This window comes from Dermacentor silvarum, chromosome 9, assembly GCF_013339745.2.
Source record: "Dermacentor silvarum isolate Dsil-2018 chromosome 9, BIME_Dsil_1.4, whole genome shotgun sequence".
Classification (NCBI taxonomy): Eukaryota; Metazoa; Arthropoda; class Arachnida; order Ixodida; family Ixodidae; genus Dermacentor; species Dermacentor silvarum.
Window position 1 is genome coordinate 150454380 of NC_051162.1, and position 23953 is coordinate 150478332.

General features: G+C 47.1%; 1 long non-coding RNA gene across 1 annotated transcript; it reads left to right on the forward strand.

Annotated features, from left to right (window-relative positions):
- The first annotated feature begins 572 nt into the window (after positions 1–572).
- LOC125940210 (uncharacterized) lies at positions 573–19202 on the forward strand. Its single transcript, XR_007463440.1, has 3 exons — positions 573–758; positions 4398–4436; positions 18958–19202. It is a non-coding gene; the product is annotated as an uncharacterized LOC125940210 (long non-coding RNA).
- The last annotated feature ends 4751 nt before the right edge of the window (positions 19203–23953 follow it).

A 23953-nucleotide genomic window follows, 5' to 3' on the forward strand; every position in this document is an offset into this window, starting at 1 on the left:
GCGTATGCAGCGTAGTGCAGCTTCCATATGCACGACGGTTGCTCATGGTCATCGACGTTGGTAGTCGTGATGGAGGAGACGTGCCACCAGGCGTCAGCGTGGGTGCATCAACGCCTAAGGGCGCTTTAGCCACAAAACACCAATAGACATTATATATCAATGTGCAATAAACATTACACTACTTCTGTGAAGACACGTTTCACTTTCGTGTTCTATACCGATTCCTATATAAGAGGGATCAACCACATTTTTTACATTCCTTCCTAGCCCTCCCACCAGCTTCGGGCTCAGTGAGGGTTAGTGGCCGTGCCACTAATACCAGCTCGAGGCAGAACTTGAAGCATGTTCAAAGAACCGAGCGAGCTACGGAACGGTGCGGCAGCAACCCAGGAACCGTCTCTTTTATTTCTCCTCGGAGTCCATGCCCCGCCACAGAACCCCTGAATAAAGGGAGACTGTTTGACCGACCTCCACAAATATATTTCTATATTTGCTTTTTGTTCGCACTATCCAGTTTGCATTGTAATCCTCCAAGCTGTTCGTTTGTTCTTTCGCCTCCGAAATACAGGTCGTCGTTTGTGCATTGAAATTTAAAACTCACAAAACGGAGACGCTGTGCTTTTATGGCGTGCAAGTAGTCGGTAAATCTAAGCTTGGAAATATGACTCAAAAATGTGGGCTTATATGCACTTGTCTGGTCTCGCTCGTTCTGGTAACTGACGCCGCCATAAATCAAAGGCGCAATTGCAACAATGAACGTGAGTACACATATCTCTTGTTCTTGGTGGAATACAAAAAAATGTGGTTGATCCCTCTTATATAGGAATCGGTATAGAACACGAAAGTGAAACGTGTCTTCACAGAAGTAGTGTAATGTTTATTGCACATTGATATATAATGTCTATTGGTGTTTTGTGGCTAAAGCGCCCTTAGGCGTTGATGCACCCACGCTGACGCCTGGTGGCACGTCTCCTCCATCACGACTACCAACGTCGATGACCATGAGCAACCGTCGTGCATATGGAAGCTGCACTACGCTGCATACGCTAGCACAACGCGAAAGACGAAGCACGTAACTGACACACTAATACAACGCGCAAGACAAAGCACGTAACTGAATCGTCACCGAGTCAAATCAGCGCGTACAGCGCGTCGTAATTGCAGCCTCCGCGATCAACTTCAGAAACATTTTCAGAGCTAATTGCGGAGGCCATGCTCCGCTGTGCTGAGTACGGTGAACGCCACCTAGGTGGCGTTGGTAGTGGTTCTTGATGCCAGCGTCCCTTAGAATGCTGGCATCGAGGCGTCGTAGTGCTGAGACCACCGAAGCGTTCACTGTCGGTGCGCGTTACTGTCATAATGCAGTACTTCTCTTTTCTGCTCGTAGGCGGCGGCACCGCCCCGAGCAAGAGCGCGGGTACACGGAGGAGTGTTAGATATATAAGGCGCGTCTGTGTAGCTCTCTGCAAATGCGTTTGTGGCGCAATGGGTTAAACGCTCGGCGATCTATCGTCGCGGACCGAGAGGTCGTGGGTTCGATTTCCAAATTTTGCATGTTTGTGGAACTTTTTCTTCTGGTTTCTTTCTTTGTATTATGTCCTATGACGTATTTCCGTGACGGAAATACGTCAGTGAAGTCTTGGTGGACCCCGGCATAAAACACTTTCGTGTTAAAATTGGCGACATTGAGGATCTCACAGTTTTTATCAGCCGATTCATGGAAAAGGACAGATAAGCTACCACCTCGTCAGAATCTTTGTCACTCTGAATCCGGGCCGCGTCAGAGACGGTCAGTCCTAATGAAGTATTCGTTCAGATGCATAAACGTGACGGCTGATTACGTGAAAGCCAGATCGACTGCAAACTATTACGACCATGGTGTCGAACCGAAACAATGACCGGTTCGGTTCGGTTTCGGGCTCGACGCTCTCCGATTTTGTTTCGGTTCAGTACCAATTAGGAGACACAAAAAATTATAACCATTCGCGAACCGGTTCGCTACTCTAAACCGCTTCGTAAAACTGCTCGGCGCAGTCGATTTTATCCTGCTCTATGGCGATATGCTGCGTAGTGCTATCGACTTGGCCGCATGCAGAAGTTTCACCAAGAGGAGGGAGAAGTTTACTAATGAATTACACAGATACGGAGGAATTTACATGCATATGGTAACGAAAGATAATTTGTGAGAATCCCTGCATCAGTGTAAGGTCTGCGTTGCTTGCACAATCGTAACTCTGACAACAGAATACTCAGTTAATTTTCATTTTGCTTCTGGTTTTACTACAGAACTGGTTGTGAGCGAAGTGTGGCAGGTTATATATACTGTCGAAGAAAGTGCGAATTCAGATTGCATACATAAATTACAACATCAAACTTGCAATCTGTAGCAATGAAGGAAGCCAACATTTGACAGTTCGCACCGTATACTCTTTCTTTAGAAGGAGGTGAGGACATTGGTACTCTGAGCGAAGAACAAGGAGGATATGTGTTTAAACAAAGGCCGATCTTTCATCTGCGCGTTAGGCGTAGTCTTGATCTCACTAAGGGTAGACAAAAAGAGCACACATCGGTAAAATCAGTGCCACAGACTCAAGCTCGCTAACAAACTATATTCTTTGTTTAAGGCTCACTCGGACTTCTAATCACCAGAATTCTACTCCTCCGTGCTCGCACAGACTCAAGCTCGCCAAAACTCTCCTCAGCCGGGCTCACTTGTATTCAATGTCTACAAAGAGACTCGGGCAGGTGTACTTGGCCTGCAGACTCCCACAACCTCAGGCTTTCTCGCGAGTTATACACGTCCCTGATTAAAACAGCTTTACATGAGGCTAATTTATCGCACATGCAGAGGGATTACAAACGTTTAAAGAAAGTATGCACCACATGGTTGTGGTGGAGGTGCAGCAGCAGGTGGGGTCACCCTGGCATGCTTAGCCGGCAATTGTTCAGCTTGAGCATTTCACACGTTTAATCATTCAAGCAAGTTACTTATTTCCTATGCATCAGAATGTCTTCTAAGAAACAAATATGTATGGCGCGCGATGTCTGCAATGGCAAACAGCGCATTTTTGGCTGTTCAGGATAGAATTCGGTCCTTTCTATCTGGCACTGTACGGCATGAAGGCTTGCCTCATTAACAAAAGTGGGCGCTACTAAAATTGTGCACACAAAAAAAGAATGGCACTTTTGACTACAATCCATGATACCACCAAAGAAAGTCCTGCTCACTTTTTGTTTTTCGAGTGGGAGAGCATGGTGCTAGGCGCCGACAATTTCGTAAGTTGGGATCGCTGCAGTGAATCAACTGAAGTTTTGTCTACGACACTAAGTGCAAGTGCAGCTGCGCAGTTCAGACAGTGGCGCTGCTGACAGCCATATTTGCTCTCAATCACGCTGAACGCGAGCACCGAACACGGAGACAGGGAAAGGACTAATATGGAGCGTCACGTGTCCATCTTGAAGCGTAATCATGAAAACATAAATTGGCACTCACCACATGTTGCCCAAGCAGTAATTCCTAGCTGCTGAGCGCATGGAGTGTAGGCGAAAGACAGGACCTGACAGTGAAGGTAACGAGGGTCGATTATGACGAAGGCACCACTAAGACCTACCTCGTACCGCACAATCTCTTTAAAAAGGTCCGGCAACCATGTAGGGCCTACTCCCCAACAGTCATCATGCTGATAGGCCCCAGAGAGAAAGTGCTGGCGCAGAGTCAAAGGACGCTGGCTTGCCTAGGCCAGCTGCTATAGCAGTTATTATCCCTTCTGGGCTTTTTTTCTGTCCTCGAAGGCACAAATTGTCCGCGGGAAAGCTACATTGCCGACCTTCAATCGAATTACGATTCACAAGAGCACTGCTCCAAACCCACCTCACTTTGTTGTTCTCGAACGTTGCACTGGACATTGTGCCCTTGGAAAGTTGATACTTGTTGATACGCCTTCTCGAGTACGCAGCCTTTTCCGCTCTCCGTGTTTATCTAATTTATCTAGTTTTATTTAGAAGTTGACCTATCGTCCGCATTGGGAGCGCCACAAGAAATGTTGATTCCGTGAAGCCCCTGAAACAACTTTTCGGCCACGGAACAGAACTAGCGTGAAAGACTTCAGAAGTGCAAGCACATCTGCAGAGGTGGCTGTAGTTACCAGCACATACCCGTCGTGTACACACATTCTCGCACAAAACACAACTCCTGAAGCGTAACCATCTGCTAGTAGGAAGTGCACGTTGAAGAAGTATAGGTATTCGAACAATCGTGCAAACTATTACCACCCGTTATTGCATTATTTGATAGAGAATTCGAAATGTACAGTAACGCTGAAAATATGTAAGCAAAGTGAACATGAACAGTAACAGTGCATCGATATCATGTAAAATAATCACAAATTTCCATGTAGGTTGCAATTGTCTACATAGAAATGGCACGTATCCTATGGGTATGTACTTCAATTTTTCTTATACTTCTTGATACACCGCAGAAACCGATTTCGCTTGTTTTTGCACTGTGAGAAAAAACCTGTGAGGACCGTAAAATATTTTAATCACATGCTTGCCTTTCGAAAGAAATATAGAATTCCCGTGAAGTGCTATAAATGTCATCGCTGGCCCCATTTCTTTCCCAGAACTTTCTTATTCCTTGCGGCGTCCGAAGGCCAAATAACCGCGTTGTTTCTTGTTTTTTTCTTGTTCATTTGTTTAACACTTATAATACGGTATTGTGCAAAGCCACTGCCTGGCTCCATTCGGCAGAGCGTCACCGCCCGCTACAGGTGTTCACGAGAACGTGTTTACGATAAAAACGCCACAGAATGAGGTAAAAGAACATTTTGCCCTCAAATTTCCTCACTAAATACAAATTCAGCTGTGAAATACATAAGGACTAACTGTAACGGGACAAACTACACAAAATGTACGTACTTCCGATTTAGAGAAAACCACGACATGACCTAAAGGTCATTCGGTTGTTCATGACATTTTGCAGCTCACACAAATCTCTCGCTGACCAACCGAAGCATTAGCGTTCCTTGCATTAGCGATACACTTCGAGAAGAGAACTTTACACTCCGCCGAGGTCGATATTATTCCCGTTTAAATGAAACAAAGCTTGAAAAAGTTATTATTATTAAATATTCCTATTATTTGACTTGACAACAGATATCTAATGGACAGAGGAAAACATGAAAGGTACAGGTTGGCAACCGCCACCAAAAGGAGCACAATGCCAGTCTGTTTTTAGGAAGAAGTCGACAGAAAAAGAAATTGAACATAGTACGGGAAGTAAAGAGGAAAGGAATAATGTGACAAGTCCCCAACACTAAAAGAAAACACCGAAAAAATATGGCAGCAGAAAGAGGGAGGAATCTCTGAAGGATTCACTAACTCCCAAAGAATAGAAAAGCCAAATACAAAAAAGGTCTAGTGTGTGTGTGTGTGTGTGTGAAAACAAAAAGGTCTAGTCACTATCAAAAAAAAAAATTTGTGAAAGATATGTCGATTCCACACACTGTGAGAATCAATGTAAACGAAGCTTTCATTGCTGTTTGCGTTTATTGACGATAATTAGTGCTGATGTTGATGGTGAATGTGTGATTGCTTCAGGGTTTAGTCCAATACGAGAGTGGCGAGTTGATGTTAAACGTTACCTTGCACGCATCACTGCTGTTTGCGTATTGTACATAGACAACTGTGATGACAGGTTGCTCAGGTGCGAGATAGTAAACTGAGGCAGAACCTCAGTTCAGGAAAGACAAAGCAATGTTTTCCCCAAAACAAACTTAATGTTCATTACAAGAAAAAGAAAACAAGAGAATACTAAACAGCACACAGAAACTACACATAATACAAAAGTACAGTGCGCCACGTTTGTCCATGCGAGAAGTTCAAACTACTCTTTGTCTAGAACAAAGAAAGAAGAGAAATCCACTATCGAAAGTCTCAGTTACTCGGGCAGTGCGTTGACCGCATGCACTGGCACTTGCGTGGACGGTGGTATTGGCGTGGTGGGCCGTGGCATAGGAGGGATGCGGACGCAAGGTAGAGCGAATCGCGGATGTCAGAGTCCAAGGCTGTTGGAATAAAAGGCCGTCCAAGTGCGACTCCTACAGCTGAGAAGCGCCCGAACTGGTTCTTTGGCTCGAGGTTCTGCCCCCTGGCGCCTCCCACCAGCGTCGCTCCAGGCATCTGGTCACCCCCAGGTGACCTGTGCTCTCCGCACGGCGGCTCGGGATCAGCACCAAGAGCAGGAACGCCAACCGCAGCAGGGGCAGTAGGAACAGCCGAGCTCTACGCTCGGCGGATCTCTCCAGGGACAGCCTGACTCTTACTGGGTCTGTCGGGGCTCTCTGAACCCCAGTGACACCGACATCGACACCAGCGATCTTCGAGCCCTCCGTCTCCGAGCGATTTCTTCTCGCAGAGTTCCTCGTACCGTTTGTCTTCGTGCCAACCCCTGATTAGTTGACCTTCTTTTTTCCTCCTCCGACAGCTCGCTCCCACCGCCCGCCAACTGCATCTTCTTGTCGGCCACTCGATGGTGTTGGAGCTGTCGTTGCTCCGTAGTGTTTTGTCACCGCATTTTCAACCATGACGCGCTCTGCTAACTCATTACAAACACACGCAGACATGTTTGCTTGTGAGGTTGTTGTGCACCATTGTTCATAATATTCGAGAGGGTATAGCATTATCATTGCCTGACATGGCACATAGCATCGTGGTAGAAGTGGTAAACGTTAATTGAATTATGGAGCTGTATGTGCCCAAACCACGATCGGATTATGAGGTGCGCCTTAGTGGTAGACTCCGGATTAATTTTGACACCACGGTATTCTTCACTGTGAACCTAAATCTAAGTGCACTAGGGTTTTTGTATTTCGCTCCCGTCTAAATGCGGCTGCAATGGTCGGGATATAACTCTCGACCTCGGGCAGTGCCATAGCCGCAATGCTAGCGCGGCGGGCACAGAAGTGTTGATTTGGCCTGCGACCGTTTCCGTAGTGTCGCCTAGTCCCAACGCTGTTTTAATGGGGTGTTGCGTCTACACGCCCTGTGTCAGTTGTGCGCTTGACATATATGCATGGTGTTTATTTTTCAGAACTAGCGGAAGCGTACCGTACCGTATCTTCAGTTTGCCCGCAACCGTTGTTTCCTTGCCTTCTCACGTCATCATTTCCTCTCCCCCTTTATGGGAACTGCGACAGTGCCCAGGCTGTTCATTCGTATTGCGGCTACGTCCATTCTACCCATTCTCTGCCTCCTTTCCCTCTCGTCTCTACAGTTCCATCTACGTCCACTCTGGACTTGCAGGTATGTAGGAAGTTAAGCGCTGCAGCTTTTGCAAGGCTTTCTTTTTTTTCGGGGGGGGGGGGGGGGGAGGGTCACGAATAATTACAGCTGTCAAGAGGCTGATGTGGCGACACCCAGGTAGCTCCAGAGCGCATTCTGCACATGCCACGCGCAGGAAAGGGCAAACAAGTTTCTTGCTTCGACTTTCCTCTCTGCCACGCTGCTGCGATGTTTATACACGCTCTGAACGACGCCCCAACGCCGCGTGCCACACAACAGCAGTAACAACAGCAGCAGCAGCAGCAGCAGCAGCAGCAGCAGCAGCAGGAACAGCAGCGCAAAAGTCGAATTAAGAGGAAAACAAAGCTTCACGTTAAAAATTTTAGGCATTCACCCACGGTCGAACACCGCAGACCGAGAAGACGCTAGTCCCTCAGAAGTGACGTACGTTGCGCAAAGTATGCGGACACTACAACATCAGGTGTTCAAATGTCTCACGAAGAAAAACAACGAGGAACATTCGGAATTCAACATTTCAGCCCGTTGTATATTGCATGTGTTTCCAGAACACATCGACTTTTTGCAACATAATCGTAGAAAAGGGGGTCCAAGAGCAAAGAGATTTTCTTTTTTCTTTTTTTTTTTTTTTACGGAGGCGGAATGGTAGTTTATACCCCACGCGTGCTGCTAGACACGTCTACTAGACTTTCGTTTATATCAGCTAAACACGTAGAGTTCTTGCGTGAAGTTTTGTCTGCTCACTGTATTGCTTTCCTTTGAGCCTCTGCCAATGTCTGAGTGAGTTTAGCGATGTTGGACGCTAACGATCAAATTGTGTGTATAAAGTTTTCTCCATTGTAAATTGTTTTTGATATTGTTGCTGAGGTAAGAAAGAAGACGGGACATTTAGTGTAACGATATCAAGGACATTGTTCCTTTTCAATTTGTTGCCGAGGTCACACAGTCAGCCAGCACACTTGCATCTCAAAAGGATTCCGCAATACAAGAAGTAGAAAACTTCACAATCTGTGTAAACCCAGGCCAGTGGCTTGTGTACCACCCCTGTCAAACAATACGATGACTACGCCGTCTTACCTCAACCTTTACCCTTCCTACGTGACCATTGCGACTTTTATCCTCAAGGCTGAAATGAGAGCCTCAATGTGAGTATCTTGAAGTCGTGGTGAAAATAAAGAAAACAACAGAAGCACTGAGCGTCATCAATTTGCATAAGTTTTTGAACAGTTGTGTACAATGACTAAAGCAGCGGGATAAGGCGATTGAATTTCGCAGAGTTCATTGAGGGTGAATATTTCGAAGTCTCATCCGAATTTGAAAAAAAACAGTGGCTCCACTCCACGCTGTTAAGGTGCTTGGAAAACGAAGCTGTAAATGACACCCACAACGATGACTCATTGTGACGTCACTTGAAGTAACACAGGTGTCTCTACAAGAAGTGAAACCAGCGACAACTGAAATGTACTTACCCGCATCCTTTATTACGGCGAAGCTGTTAAGGGCTCACCTTTTGATCGTCGCGTCGGGCAATAGAAAAAAATGTGGTTGATCCCTCTTATATAGGAATCGGTATAGAACACGAAAGTGAAACGTGTCTTCACAGAAGTAGTGTAATGTTTATTGCACATTGATATATAATGTCTATTGGTGTTTTGTGGCTAAAGCGCCCTTAGGCGTTGATGCACCCACGCTGACGCCTGGTGGCACGTCTCCTCCATCACGACTACCAACGTCGATGACCATGAGCAACCGTCGTGCATATGGAAGCTGCACTACGCTGCATACGCTAGCACAACGCGAAAGACGAAGCACGTAACTGACACACTAATACAACGCGCAAGACAAAGCACGTAACTGAATCGTCACCGAGTCAAATCAGCGCGTACAGCGCGTCGTAATTGCAGCCTCCGCGATCAACTTCAGAAACATTTTCAGAGCTAATTGCGGAGGCCATGCTCCGCTGTGCTGAGTACGGTGAACGCCACCTAGGTGGCGTTGGTAGTGGTTCTTGATGCCAGCGTCCCTTAGAATGCTGGCATCGAGGCGTCGTAGTGCTGAGACCACCGAAGCGTTCACTGTCGGTGCGCGTTACTGTCATAATGCAGTACTTCTCTTTTCTGCTCGTAGGCGGCGGCACCGCCCCGAGCAAGAGCGCGGGTACACGGAGGAGTGTTAGATATATAAGGCGCGTCTGTGTAGCTCTCTGCAAATGCGTTTGTGGCGCAATGGGTTAAACGCTCGGCGATCTATCGTCGCGGACCGAGAGGTCGTGGGTTCGATTTCCAAATTTTGCATGTTTGTGGAACTTTTTCTTCTGGTTTCTTTCTTTGTATTATGTCCTATGACGTATTTCCGTGACGGAAATACGTCAGTGAAGTCTTGGTGGACCCCGGCATAAAACACTTTCGTGTTAAAAAACTCTCATTGGCGGTATGCGGTTCGTGCGAGTGAAAGCTCGCGAGGGCGACAGACGCGCGCATTCACAGGGAGCGAACGCACGGCGGAGAGCAAATGCGACTTCCCAATGGAAGGGGAGTGGTGGGCGAGGAGGCAATCTAGACTGTGCTTGTGCGTGCCCGCTCTCGCACTGCGGCTCATGCGCGGAGCCCTGCCGGCCTCCGCCACGACTCTTTCTGTAAAGCCCCTGGAAAAATATTTTAACACGAAAGTGTTTTATGCCGGGGTCCACCAAGACTTCACTGACGTATTTCCGTCACGGAAATACGTCATAGGACATAATACAAAGAAAGAAACCAGAAGAAAAAGTTCCACAAACATGCAAAATTTGGAAATCGAACCCACGACCTCTCGGTCCGCGACGATAGATCGCCGAGCGTTTAACCCATTGCGCCACAAACGCATTTGCAGAGAGCTACACAGACGCGCCTTATATATCTAACACTCCTCCGTGTACCCGCGCTCTTGCTCGGGGCGGTGCCGCCGCCTACGAGCAGAAAAGAGAAGTACTGCATTATGACAGTAACGCGCACCGACAGTGAACGCTTCGGTGGTCTCAGCACTACGACGCCTCGATGCCAGCATTCTAAGGGACGCTGGCATCAAGAACCACTACCAACGCCACCTAGGTGGCGTTCACCGTACTCAGCACAGCGGAGCATGGCCTCCGCAATTAGCTCTGAAAATGTTTCTGAAGTTGATCGCGGAGGCTGCAATTACGACGCGCTGTACGCGCTGATTTGACTCGGTGACGATTCAGTTACGTGCTTTGTCTTGCGCGTTGTATTAGTGTGTCAGTTACGTGCTTCGTCTTTCGCGTTGTGCTAGCGTATGCAGCGTAGTGCAGCTTCCATATGCACGACGGTTGCTCATGGTCATCGACGTTGGTAGTCGTGATGGAGGAGACGTGCCACCAGGCGTCAGCGTGGGTGCATCAACGCCTAAGGGCGCTTTAGCCACAAAACACCAATAGACATTATATATCAATGTGCAATAAACATTACACTACTTCTGTGAAGACACGTTTCACTTTCGTGTTCTATACCGATTCCTATATAAGAGGGATCAACCACATTTTTTTCTATTTCAGGGGTTTATCAATCTGGGCTCTGGTCCGCCCCTCCCCTAAGAGTGTCGACAACGGCGTTTAGCCGTTCGTCACGTAGCCAGTTTGCACCGAACGCGCGCGGCTTTGGTGATGTGTTGATAAAGAACGTGCCAACCTTTGCCGTACACCCTATGGCGGTGTACTGTAGCGACCATAAGGCGATAGTCCCTGTGGTCACTAAACAAATTAAGATCGCCAGATAATATATATTTCTAATTCTTTAGTAGTTCAAATGAAAAATTACACCATCATATCTTAACAGTCATAATTGTAAATACATAATTCCCACAATAGCACAGCTTCACTGGTCTTCCATCTCCACCCCAGTGGAAGGGCTGACAGATTTTACTTCACAACGACATTATATTCTGGCTGTTCTTTTAGTGTCATTACTTTCCGTGGTCTACCTATGGTAGCCTGGAATGAACTGAATGAGTTGCTCGACCATGGTGGCGTCAGTACGTGATTTCTTTGCTGTTGGGTATTTTCCACCCGGAGTAGCTTAAGCAACCGCAATTTTATTGCGATAGCATTTATATGGACACTCCAAAGCAGATTTCTGCCGTCGGCGTCGCCGTCGTCGTCGCCGTCAACGTCGCCGTCGCCGTGAGGTTCCGTATGACGTCAATGGAGATGAAATCGGCGCGCCGAACGCTGTATGTGCGAGTGAAAGGGGGCGAGGGACGCGCGCTTTCACGGGGAGTGAACGCACGGCGGAGAACAAACGCGCGTTCTGCGCCGTGCTCCCTTAAGGACTGCAGAAGTAGGCGTCTCTTTCCTCCTTTACAATCACCATATATGTAGAGCAAACATGCCTTCTTCCGATGCGCGAAAGGCAGGGGGGGAGGGGGAGGGAAGGGAGGCGACGTTTAGCTGCGGCACCAAGTGCCTATTTATATCAGAGGCTCCGGCAACAGTCACCAACGCCGCACGCATTTTGTGCGAACGCGGGCAGAACGCCGACGGCGTCGACAACAGTTCTGCGTGTTGCCGGTGCTGCTGCATGTCCAAGTTTATACAGCTGATAAAGCTACTATCATTACTCCGTATAGCTCTCTACAAATTTGCTATCGCCATTGATGCTTCGCCTTTCAGGTGAAACTGCGACATCTTTTTTACCGGGAAACACACGTGGGATAAGGAACGTGCTTCGTATTATTCGCAGACGTCATTAGCATACATTATACGGTTTGCACTTCACACGAGGGTTTTGAATGACGTAAACCCCTTTTTCAAAGCAGCTGCAAGCCTAAGCTTTACCGGAACGCTGCAGAGGGTGTTCCCATTGTTCGCACGCGCCTTATCATCCATCTTGTGGTTTTGCTGCTTGTTTTGTGGTTTTTCTTTTGAAGAAGAGTGCTCAACTGTATGCTGTGAAACCATTACTTTTCTTCAACTCCCTCAGCAATTTGGCCATTACGGATGCCTTTCTTACTATTTTAGTTTTTATTAGTTATTACAGTTAGCACGAGTCAAGTCGTTGGCTCGGTTTGAGCGGTGAAAAAAGTTTTATACGTAATTGTCAAATGGCCCATTGAGCCAAGTGCAGCTGCACTAACGTGAAACCTGGGGAAGTGCGAAGCATGCAGTGATGCACCGCTAATGGACTCATACTGCCTTAAGCAATGTCTCTTAACCTCGTAAACGTCGCCTTCCCATTACGACAGAAGAGAACTGAAATTCTACGCTGGAGTGAGCATCGGCAATGCAGCCAGCTATGGAAGACGACGACGATGACCCACGCGGGAGCAGGGGCACGAGCGCGTGCCGAGCGCGAGCACGAGCCGCTTCTTTACCATCACGTTTTTTGCATATGCCAACAACACGAAAATTTCGTTGGCTAGTAGAGGTATACAGATTCAATGTAAAAATTTGCAGGAGGCTTAAGCTTCGCCTTTAAGAGTGGAACGCGATAGCATTCAAAGATCCCTGACTGCTTGTCAGGCTTGCCGGACTGACTGACTGACTGGCTGAAAAAGTGTATTGGCCGAAGTATTGACAGGGAGGGTGTGGAGCGGGTTTTAATTGCCGTTCCTTATAAACACTCGGTGGGCTGCTCATTACAGGAGCCCAATGGCTGTAGCCACTGCTCGGCCATGCACGGCCAGGGCCTTCTGGATCGCCAGGTCCGAGCAGCCGAGCAGGGGCGCCTCCCAGTCGTCCCGAGTAAGGTTGGGCTTCCCAGAAACTGCAGCTTTCTTTCTACACCTTCGCCTTTACGCGCCGCGGCCGTTTTAGGCTGCCGAGGAGGTGAGCGCCATCTGGATGGCGTTTTTTCAAGTAACATACCCGGGCACGACACTGTTTGAATGGCAAAAATTGCCATTCCATGGCAAGAATTGCCAAATGGCAAGAATTGCCAAAAATTGCCCCCTGGAAAAGGGGTTTGTTTTTCAGTTTCCTCGTAAGATAGTTATGTTGTTTTTTTTTCATTTATTAAAAAACAGTCGGACGCAATCATGCCTGCAGATTATGGTTAAGTCGTACTTTACAATTTTCCTGGCGGATATTATTTTGTAAATTCAATTAGTTCACCAGCACATCTTCGCCACCCGGATGGGAGGGCCTGTGTGGTCGGGGTGGCTTGGCATTACTTTCTCAGCCGCGGACGTCGATGCCGAGACCGACGCCGGATTTTCTGCGGCAAGGGGCCTTTAAGGCTATCGCGTTAAAGAACGCATTTCTAGGCACTTTTATGTCCCATCTCACATATTTATTCGAAATAACTTTACTACCGTAAAATAAATATCTATATTGTGGACTCACACATAAAATACACTCTTAGATTTGTGTTCACCCAAACTGAGGCTCACCAATCAAACAGCCCGAGTCACTCGGATGAAAACTAAGCAGATATCCGATCCAACCAGGATCCGTAAAGGTACCAACTCACTCCCCAAATTTGACTTAGGGCGGCTCACCCATATGAAGGAAATCGGTGATTCAGCAAGGTCCCTCAATTATTTTCTGAAACTCGCCGACTTACGGACTTATACACGCAGAAACTTGTTGGTAAGGAACTCACTTGAACTCGAGGACACTGAACCACTTTGATTAATTTTCATCTCTGGTAATCTCCGCAGTTGCCAACGCTACAGTTCTAAAGAAATCTTTTTCAACAATATTGCTTTCGCAGAAATATTGCTTTTGCAGGTTTCTTTTTCCAAAACTTAGAACTTCTTTTTCAGTCATAACATGCTCGCTAAAGTTGTGGTTCGTGGCTTTCCAAGGTGAATCATGAAATGTAGGTTCTCATTATCGCTTTAGTGTGTCCTGCAATACGCTTAGTACGCCATTGTTACGAGCCACAATACAGTTTCTATCTTAAATTCACCACTATTGTTCCAGCGCAACAACAATTATGCTCCTGTTGCGCATCTGGTGTAGGCACGGCAATTGGCCTGCGCCTGATGGTAAGATGGCAATCGTCATATCTGCGTGCCAAGAGCGTGCTTTTGTTGCTAATCATGCATGTGTATGATAGCCAATTAGCTGTAAGTCGGAAATACCGTCTTCTCGTCGTCACCCCGCTAACTGCGGCGCTGCGGGGAAGCCGCCTAACGCAATCGAGTTCGTTCAAACATAAGAAACTGCTGTAGTACGAGAAACATTCACCACGAGAAACTTCTGGTGGTGAATGCCGACGTTAATGCGATCAGCATATATTAGATGTAGTGAACACCGTGCTGCCAACGACCAAATGTGTATGCTGCTGATCTTCTCTCTCGAACTAGCCTCTGCACGTGATGCGCCATCTAGCAGCACCACCACGAAGCCCGTGCATGGGGAGGATTTAATTTCGCCAAGAACCACGGAAAGTTAAACCATATTTTTGGGACATACAGCGGCATATACGATGCGTCACATACACAGTTAGTCAAGCTGGCCTTGGTGCCCCCACCCCCTGTGGACAAGTGGCCATGGTCACTTGCAGAGGTGGCCAAATGGAGGTGTTGATAGTGTGAGCGGGTTTGATCCTTGTGATAGCTACTGTGTCTGCACGCCCATTGCGCAGGATTGTGAAGTGGTGCTCAGAGCGTTTGATGACTGGGAGAGGAGAGTCGTAGCGGGGCTGAAGATAACGAAGAGGCGTATCACAGAAAAAAAAACGTGTGAGGATGTTTGTAGGTTTGAGGGTAGGAAAACGTCACGGTTATTCGTGTGAGCAGTTGTTGGTGATAGACGCAAGTTTTGCATGGAAGTCAGTAGACAATGGAAATAGGATGGATCCAAAATCTTCGGCGTATATACTGGGTTGACGAGGTCACTCGGCAAGCGGAGGTGCAGCCGTAAACCAGCTCAGCTACATAGCAGGCGAGTTCTGGTCGTAGTGTTGATCGAAGGCCGAGCAGCACGATTGGAAGGTGCGATACCCAATCCTCAGCGAGAGGCTGAGTGGTGCGTGCTGCTTTCAAGTGGCGATGTAGTCTCCCTAAGATGCTGTTGGATGCAGGATGGTAAGCAGTTGTGCGAATGCGCGCGCAACCCAGAAGGGATGTTACAGATGTGAAAAGTGCCGACTCAAACTGCCTGCCTCGATCAGTGGTCACCGTTGAGGGCACACAAAAACGGCTTAGCCAGGTACACAGAAAAGCGTAACGAACTGTCTCCGTCGTTATGTCAGGCATTGGAGCTGCTTCTGGACACCGTGTGTACCTATCAATACACCTAAGAGAGAGAGAGAGAGAGAGAGCAAGGAGAGGAAAGGCAGGGAGGTCAACCAGAAGAGCATCCGGTTTGCTACCCTGCACTAGGGGTAAGGGAAAGGGGAAATCGACAGAGAAACATAGGGAGAGAATGAGCACTCAGTACACGTGGGACAATGTACAGGGACACTGTAGGCGGTCTCTTAAACCGCTGCACTTCAAATACTGTACTAGTGCACGCAACGCTTTTTGTGCCAGTGACGGGTGTAGCCACGGTCCCAGTATCTTTGACTCAGAGAACGGTCTCGAGTCCAGTCGGTTTAAAGTTGTCCTGAGAGATAGGCGTTGTACGTCGTAGCGAGTACAGGTACACAATAGGTGCTCGATGGTTTCCTCGCACATACAGTAGTCGCACATCGGGCTCTCGGCCATTCCCATACGATGTGAGTAAGCGTTCGTGAACGCCACTCCCAGCCACAAGCGGCACAGCAAGGTTGCTTCGCCGCGGGAAAGGCTAGATGGCAGTTGTAGACGTAGCAAGGGGTCCAACTTGTACAATCCGCAATTGAAGGCACTTGAATTCCATAAAGCTTGTGACGTTTTGCGTGCAAGCAGACGAAGTTCCCTGGCAGTGTCCGTCCTCGCCAAAGGTATTGTACGCGTCTGGGTGTCTTCGTGGGCAGATCGGGCAGCCCTGTCAGCAATGTCGTTGCCGATGATGCCACAGTGAGCAGGAATCCACTGGAAGACTATGCTGTGCCCTGTTTCCAGAGCATGGAGATGTACTTCCCTGATATCGGATATCATCTGCTCGTAAGTTCTGTGACGTAAGGCTGATTTGATATTGTGAAGGGCTGCCTTAGAGTCACAGAATATGACCCATTTCTGAGCCGGCTCTTCGGTGACATAGGTCACAGCTGCATGGAGGGCTTCAAGTTCTGCCGACGTAGATGTAGTCATATGTGATAATTTGAATTTAGCTGCAACTTGCTTGGCTGGAACGACGAATGCGGCAGTTGAGCTGGTAGATGAGGTCGAACCGTCGGTATATATATATGTATGTAGTCATGATATGTCTGGTGCATTATAAGGAGCGTCAGTTGCTTCAGAGCCAGCGATGGATGATTGGCCTTCTTGGTGATTCCGGGAATAGTAAAATTCACTCGAGGCTGTCTCAGGCACCACAGGGGAGATGAAGGCTTCGACGCCGGTGTAAAATATGACGGTATACACTCTTGATGGGCGCTAATCACTTTTGAAAAGGTCGCTTGAGGTCTCTCCGCTGGCAGGGAAGCTAAGTGATGGTCGGGGATCCTTGACAGATGACGAATGTGCGCTCTGAGGGAGTCGGCAGCTACGTGTGTCTGGATCGTATGGTCTCTCGCGATGGCTATTGTTGCTGTTGTTGAGGTGCACCGAGGCAGCCCTAAACACGTGCGTAGGGCTTGACCTTCTATGCTCTCCAGAGCGCGAATGTTCGTCTTGCAGGTATTTGACAAAACTGGCAGACTGTAACGAAGGAGACCCAGGAACAGTACCCGGTACAGCTAAAGCATAGAATGGACTGGTGCACCCCAGTTTTTCCCGCAGAGAAATTTAAATACACCTAAGGAAATACGTATAACCACGGCATGGTGGCAAAGTTACAACGATGTCCAAGTGACTGGTGTTGAAACGCGCATTGGGGATAGTGAATTTTCCCAATGGAGGCTCCGTGTGCCGTTGCACCTTGCTATGTTGACACACTGTACACGTGCGGACCCAGTTGGGTATATCAGTGCGTATGCGCGGCCAAACGTAACGTTCGGTGATGAGGTGTTGCATGGCACGTACGCCTGGATGGCAGATTGAATGCAGTGTATCAAAAATAGCACGACAAAGAAGAGAAGGAACATGAATGCGGATGCAGGTAGGTGAAACGTCGCACTAGAGCGTGACGTCGTGGTCGGGAAAGTTGCTCCAAGCGGAGCGATGTAGAAGATCGGAGTCGTGGAAATTCATCGTCGGATCCCTGTGCCGCCGCGAGTAAAGAGAAGGAAAGGTGGATAAGACTTGTCGTGGCGTTATTGCTAATACGACTGAGAGCGTCCGCTGCCTTGTTATAGCTGCCTTTGACGTAGCGTATATCTGTCGTGAATTCGGCGATGTCCGCACCTACGTGGTGCGGACCACCTTTGTACTGCATAGATAGTAGGCAATCCTCAATGCGCACTTTGTAGCACTCAATACGAAGCTGATTTAGCCATGGAGAGGCCGGGAGCGAGGTCCCACTGACGTGCGTCCATTGTAGCTGCTAACCTCCGTTCATCACGAGGCGCAGCAGGCATAGCGTGCGTGTGGTGTGGGCTTAAATTTCGCGCAATTTGAGGCTAGTTGAGTCTCGAAGACTGATCGAAATTATCTAGACCTGACGGCTATGACACCCGATAAGCAGTGTGGCCTAAGTTTAATGCCTACATGGCTGGTCGTGACTGAGCGTGAGCAGGCGACAGTCTGCTCCCAGTTCTTCATCGATGTCAGCTATTGGACCAATCGCAGCCGCGTATGGGGAATCTGCTATATGAAAAAATATGGCAGCCACGGACACGCCCAAAACAGGTAAGGAGAAGGCCTCTGTTGAAACGAGCGTTCATAAACAGATGACTTTGCTCACCGCTTGTGAGCCCCGATCGCAGTGCGTGAATACAATATTTGCCTGAGAGTTTCAGAGCAGAGTATGCTATCACAAAGCTCTAGATGTGATTCAGGACACCCTTAAATGGGACTTGAGCTAGCCGGGTGGCCTTATAACACCCAACCAAACATGTTTACAACGCTGCGGACGTTCCTTGCACGAAATACTACTTTGCGAACTTCCATGGATGCGTTCCCCACAGTATATTACTTTCACTATGTGGCATGACTGAACTCATCGTTTGTGTGTCGGCGCTTGATTGTGCGGCCTTAAGGGCTGATTAAAAACCCGCCTTAAATTTATCTGGGAGCTACTTGCTGTTGCACCATATACTTGGAGCGCAGACACTCCTTTGTACGGAACGAAGCGCACTTAGCCTTTAGCGGATATACTGGCCTCGGCTAAAAACGCATCTTACGTGTTGCACTGCGTTCTTGTGTGTATACTACGTATGTGTGAATCTCGAGTAGCATAAGTAGTAGTCCCCGTAATCCGGAGTAGCATGTCGGCCGTACGGGCAGACAAACAGATGTGAATCCTATGAAAATTGCCTCTATCTGTATTCATAGATGTCCTTAACGAAACATGTCATGCTCGTTTAGCATTCGTTCACTTATAGTCGTGACAACAAGTTCATATTTTAAGAGACGCACTTGGCTTATAGCCTATTAGTACTCCTAATCTGCTGCAATTAGGAGGTGCAAATGTAATTTTTGTCTCGCATCTATGAAAACCTTCTTCTGCCGATCACATGTACTTATCTCTCCGCACAGACTGTAATTGCCTGTGGATCTTGCCTTATGGAGATGTGATGGAGAACATGTATCACTATAATCAATTGACTAGGATATGCGAAATGCCAGCAAGGGAGCTGAACTGCAACTCATTCAATACAAAGGCCGAATGCGAGCAAAAATGCCAAGTGACAACACGCCAACAGGACCGGAAAAAAAGCAGGCCTAGAAGAAACAGAAGACCTACTAGTGGCTGAATGAAACCTTAAATAAATGAAGTTCGTCGAAAAAATGAACCTTATTCGCATTCTACTTATTTAGCGCAGCCACTTGCATATTGTAGTGATATGTTTACAATTAGTTGGCTTTACAATCGACCGGACATTTTTTTCCTCATCACTTTCCTGGTAATATTCATTATGAAATTTATAGGTTTCTTATTGACTTGAAATGACACGGTACATCACCAAAAACAAGAACAATAAACTGTATTTTTTTACGAAACACAATGTGTATACGACGTTGAAGCTGCAGCTCACTAATGCGTCGACATAGACAAGATATAGATTGTAGAAATATAATCGCGCAGCTAGCGGTGGAATGAAAATTTTTAAGGACAACTTGAAGAGACAGGAATAGAGTGGTGTGGATCAGAGAGAAAGGAGAGGTAGCCGATATTCTAGTTGGCATTACAAGGAAAAAATGGAGCTGGACAAGACAAGTAATGCATAGGACAGATAACCGGTGGTGAATAATAATTACAGAATAAGTTCGAAGGGAAGGGAAGTGCATTCAATGAGGGCAAACTTTCGTGGGCCTATTACACTTAAAAATTTGCAGTTACAAGTTAAATAAATTATACATACCAACGCTACATCATTTCCGAGCTCAGGTAGCAGCGACAGCAAGCCGGAAAGCTCAAAATATTCAACATACCGACAGTGGCGGCGCACCATTCCTATTCTATGGAGCTTGTGCCATGACTACGAACTTGGATAATCTTCCACTATGGAAGTGTACATCCCGAAACAGTAACAAGAAGACAAAGTTCCGCCGGCGGGTTCAACCGATTGCAACAACTGAAACGGTCGTATGCCTATGGGACGTTGTGTGATATACACGGACGCGGCCGTTACCTCAAGAGGAAGACAAATAGCCTTCTCAAGTCCGACAAACACTGAGATCCAAGCCACTCGCATCTATCCAACAGAACATTCAGACCCTTTATTAGTTGAGCATTTTCAGGCATGGAGTGGCACCTGAACCGGCAAAAAGAGGAGAAAAAATATCGCCAAGAGCTAGTGGGGCTATACAATAGTGAAGGTGCAACAAAATTAGGAAGGGCCACTAAGTTTCAACAAAGTCACTCATCACCAGAACAGGAATTGGCCTCCCTGGTGCAGTATTCGGTCACTACTTCCCTCATGACTTCTACCCATGGCCCTCCGTCCCCAGCGGCTGCGGATCACCTGACCAAGGCGGCGGTCAGACATGCGACGCGGCATATAGTGCTAAGAATCTCTGGGTCCGGACAGGCCGCCACTGGAAACTGAACCTGGCAACGTTCAACACACGCACCCGATCGAGTGAGGTTAGTTTAGCAGGACTGTTTGAAGAATTATCAGGTATTGCCTGGTATATTTTTGGCATTAGTAAGGTAAGAAGAACTGGCGAGGCTTATACAGTGCTGACTAACGGCCACGTCCTCTGCCACAGAGGTCTTCAAGATAGGACATAATTCTGAGTAGGATTTCTAGTTCATAAGGACATCACGGGCAACATTGATCAATTCTACAGCATTAATGAGAGGGTAGCAGTCGTAGTAATAGAGCTGAATAGAGGTATATAATGAAGGTTGTACCAGCCTACGCCCCAACTTCCAGTCACGATGATGAAGAAATAGAGCAGTTTTATAAAGATGTTGAATTAGCAATGAGAAAGGTGCAAACTCAGTATACTGTAGTCATGGGTGACTTCAATGCAGAAGTGGGGAAAAATCAGGCTGGCGAGCAAGGAATTGGCAGCTACAGCATCGATTCTAGGAACACTAGAGGAGAGAGGTTGGTAGCATTAGCGGAGAGGAATAGGCTCCGACTAATCAATACCTTCTTCAGGAAGCGCAGCAACAGGTAGTTGACCTGAAAAGCCGTAATACAGAAACAAGGAATGAAATAGATTTCATACTCTCTGCCAACCCTAGCACAGTGCCGGATGTAGAAGTGTTAGGTAGGATAAAGTGCAGTGACCATAAGGTAATGAGGTCTAGGATTTCTCTCAATTTCAAGAGAGAATAAAATTAGTCAAGAAGAAACAGGCCAACCTAGACGCAGTAAAGGTACAAGCAGACCAATTCACGCAGGTGCTCGCAAACAAATATGCAGCTTTATTACAGGAAGATGAAGACAACATACACGTAATGAATGAAACCGTAACTTACGCTGATCTCAGAAGCAGCAATAAAGTGGGAGGTAAAGCACCAAGGCAACCAGTAGGTAAGCTCTCCCAAAGAAACGGAAAAACATGAAAGTGTAAAACTCGAGAGATCAGATAGAATTCGCTGAACTGTCGAAACTGATCAACAAGAAGGAAGTAAGGGATATCCGAAATTTTAACGTCGAAAGATTGAGGAAGCAGTAAAATATTGATGCAGCATGAAATCAGTGAGAAGAAAACTTTGCATGGGACAAGGCAAAATGTATGCACTGAAAGATAAGCAGGGTAATATCATCAGCATTCTCGATGACATAGTAAACGCCGCGGAAAAACTCTATACTGGCCTGTAGAGTGCCCAGGGCAGCCAAGCTACTTTCATCTGAAGTAGTGATAAGCAGGATACAGAGGCTCCTTCTATAACTAGCAATGAAGTTCGAAGTGGCTTCATAGACATGACCAGGGGAAAAGCTGCCGGAGAAGATGCAATCACAGTCGATCTAATCACAGATGGAGGAGATATCACGCTCGAAAAGCTTGCAGCCCTTTATACGGAATGCCTCACGACTTTGTGTGTACCAGAAAGCATGAAGGACGCCAACATTATACTCATTCATAAGAAGGGAGACGTTAAAGAATTGAAGATATATAGACCCATTAGCTTGCTTTCAGTATTGTATAAACTTTTCACCAAGATAATTTCCAATAGAATGAGGGCAACACTTGACTTCAGCCAGCCAAGAGAGCTGGCTGGCTTCAGGAAGGGATATTCTACGATGCATTATTGCCATTTAATTAATCAGGTAATAGAGAAATCTGAAGAGTACAATCAACCACTCTGTATGGCTTTCATATACTATGAAAAAGCATTTGATTCAGTATAGATACCAGTAGTCATAGAGGCACTGCGAAATCAAGGAGTACAGGAGGCATACGTGAATATCTTGGCAAACATCTACAAGGATTGCACAGCAACTTGGTTCTCCACAAGAAAAGTAGAAAGATACATATATCAAGAAAGGGGTCAGGCAAAGCGACACAATCTCTCCAATGCTATTCGCTGCATGCTTAGAAGAAGTATTCAATCTCTTAGCCTGGGAAGTATTAGGAGTGAGGATCAACAGTGGATATCTCAACAGCCTTTGGGTTGCAGATGACATTGTCATATTCAGCAGTAATGCGGATGAATTAGAGTTAATTATTGAGGACCTTAACCCAGAAAGTGTAAGAGTGGCGTTGAAGATTAACATGCAGAAGACAAACATAATGTTCAATAGCCTGGCAAGGGAACAAAAATTCAGGAATCGCCAGTCAGCCTCTAGAGTCTGTCAAGGAGTACGTTTATCTAGGTGAATTACTCACAGGGGACCCTGATCACGAGAAAGAAATCTACAGAAGGATAAAATTGGGTTGGAGTGCATACGGCAGGCATTGCCAAATCCTGACTGGGAGCTTACCACTGTCGTTGAAAAGAAAAGTGTACAATCATTGCATTCTACCGGTGCTAACATATGGGGCAGAAACTTGCAGGTTAACAAAGAAGCTCGAGAACAAGTTAAGGACCACACAAAGAGCGATGCAACGAAAATGTTAGGCCTAACATTAAGAGACGGGAAGAGAGCGGTGTGGATCAGACAACAAACGGGGATAGCCAATATTCTAGTTGACATTAAGCGGAAGAAATGGAGCTGGGTAGGCCATGTAATGCGTAGTATGGATAACCGGTAGACCATTGGGACCATACCAAGAGAAGGGAAGCGCAGTCGAGAACGGCAGAAAACCAGATGGGGTGATGAAATTAAGAAATTTTAGGTACAGGATGGAATACGCTAGCGCAAGACAGGGGTAATTGGAGATCGCAGGGAGAGGCCTTCGTCCTGCAATGGACATTAAATATAGACTGATTATTATTATTATTATTATTATTATTATTATTATTATTATTATTATTATTATTATTAATATTATTATTATTATGCTGCGGGGATAATCCCGCAGCATGGCGCCCAGTAAGGACGCATGCTTGCTCTGCTCGTGCCGTTTTTTCGGAAAACAGCAGTTCTTTCGCTGTGAAAAGTGTGACAAACGTGTGCATGCGAAATGTGTGACCTGGCCAGACGACGAACTGGATCTTTTGAAGTCGGGATCGCGCTCCTTTTGCTGCAATTTGTGTGAGTTAAACCAGCAGGGTGTTAAGCCTAGCGACAACGACCCGACGGCGTGCTCCCCGCAGCTTTCCCTTTCCCAAACTGGTTCCCCCTTCTCCTCTTGTGCCCCACCGGGTGACCTTGACGGCAGCATGGCAGGTCTGCGTCGCCTCCTCCTCGACGCGCTGGAGGGAATCTCGTTCCTGAGCGAAGAAGTTTCCCATCTGCGAGAGGAGAATGAACGCCTTCGTAAGGACCATTCCCGCGGTGTGCAGCAACAGACCCAAGTCGTCGCCTCCCTTCGAGCGGAGGTTCGTTGCCTGCGCGACGAGCTGTGGCGACGTGCAACTGCCATGCCTGTGAAGACACCTGCCGACTCCGGAAAGTCATCCACCCTTACTACTTCTTCTACTCCTGCCTCAACGCAAGCTAATGTAGCTGTGTTACAACGCACTGCT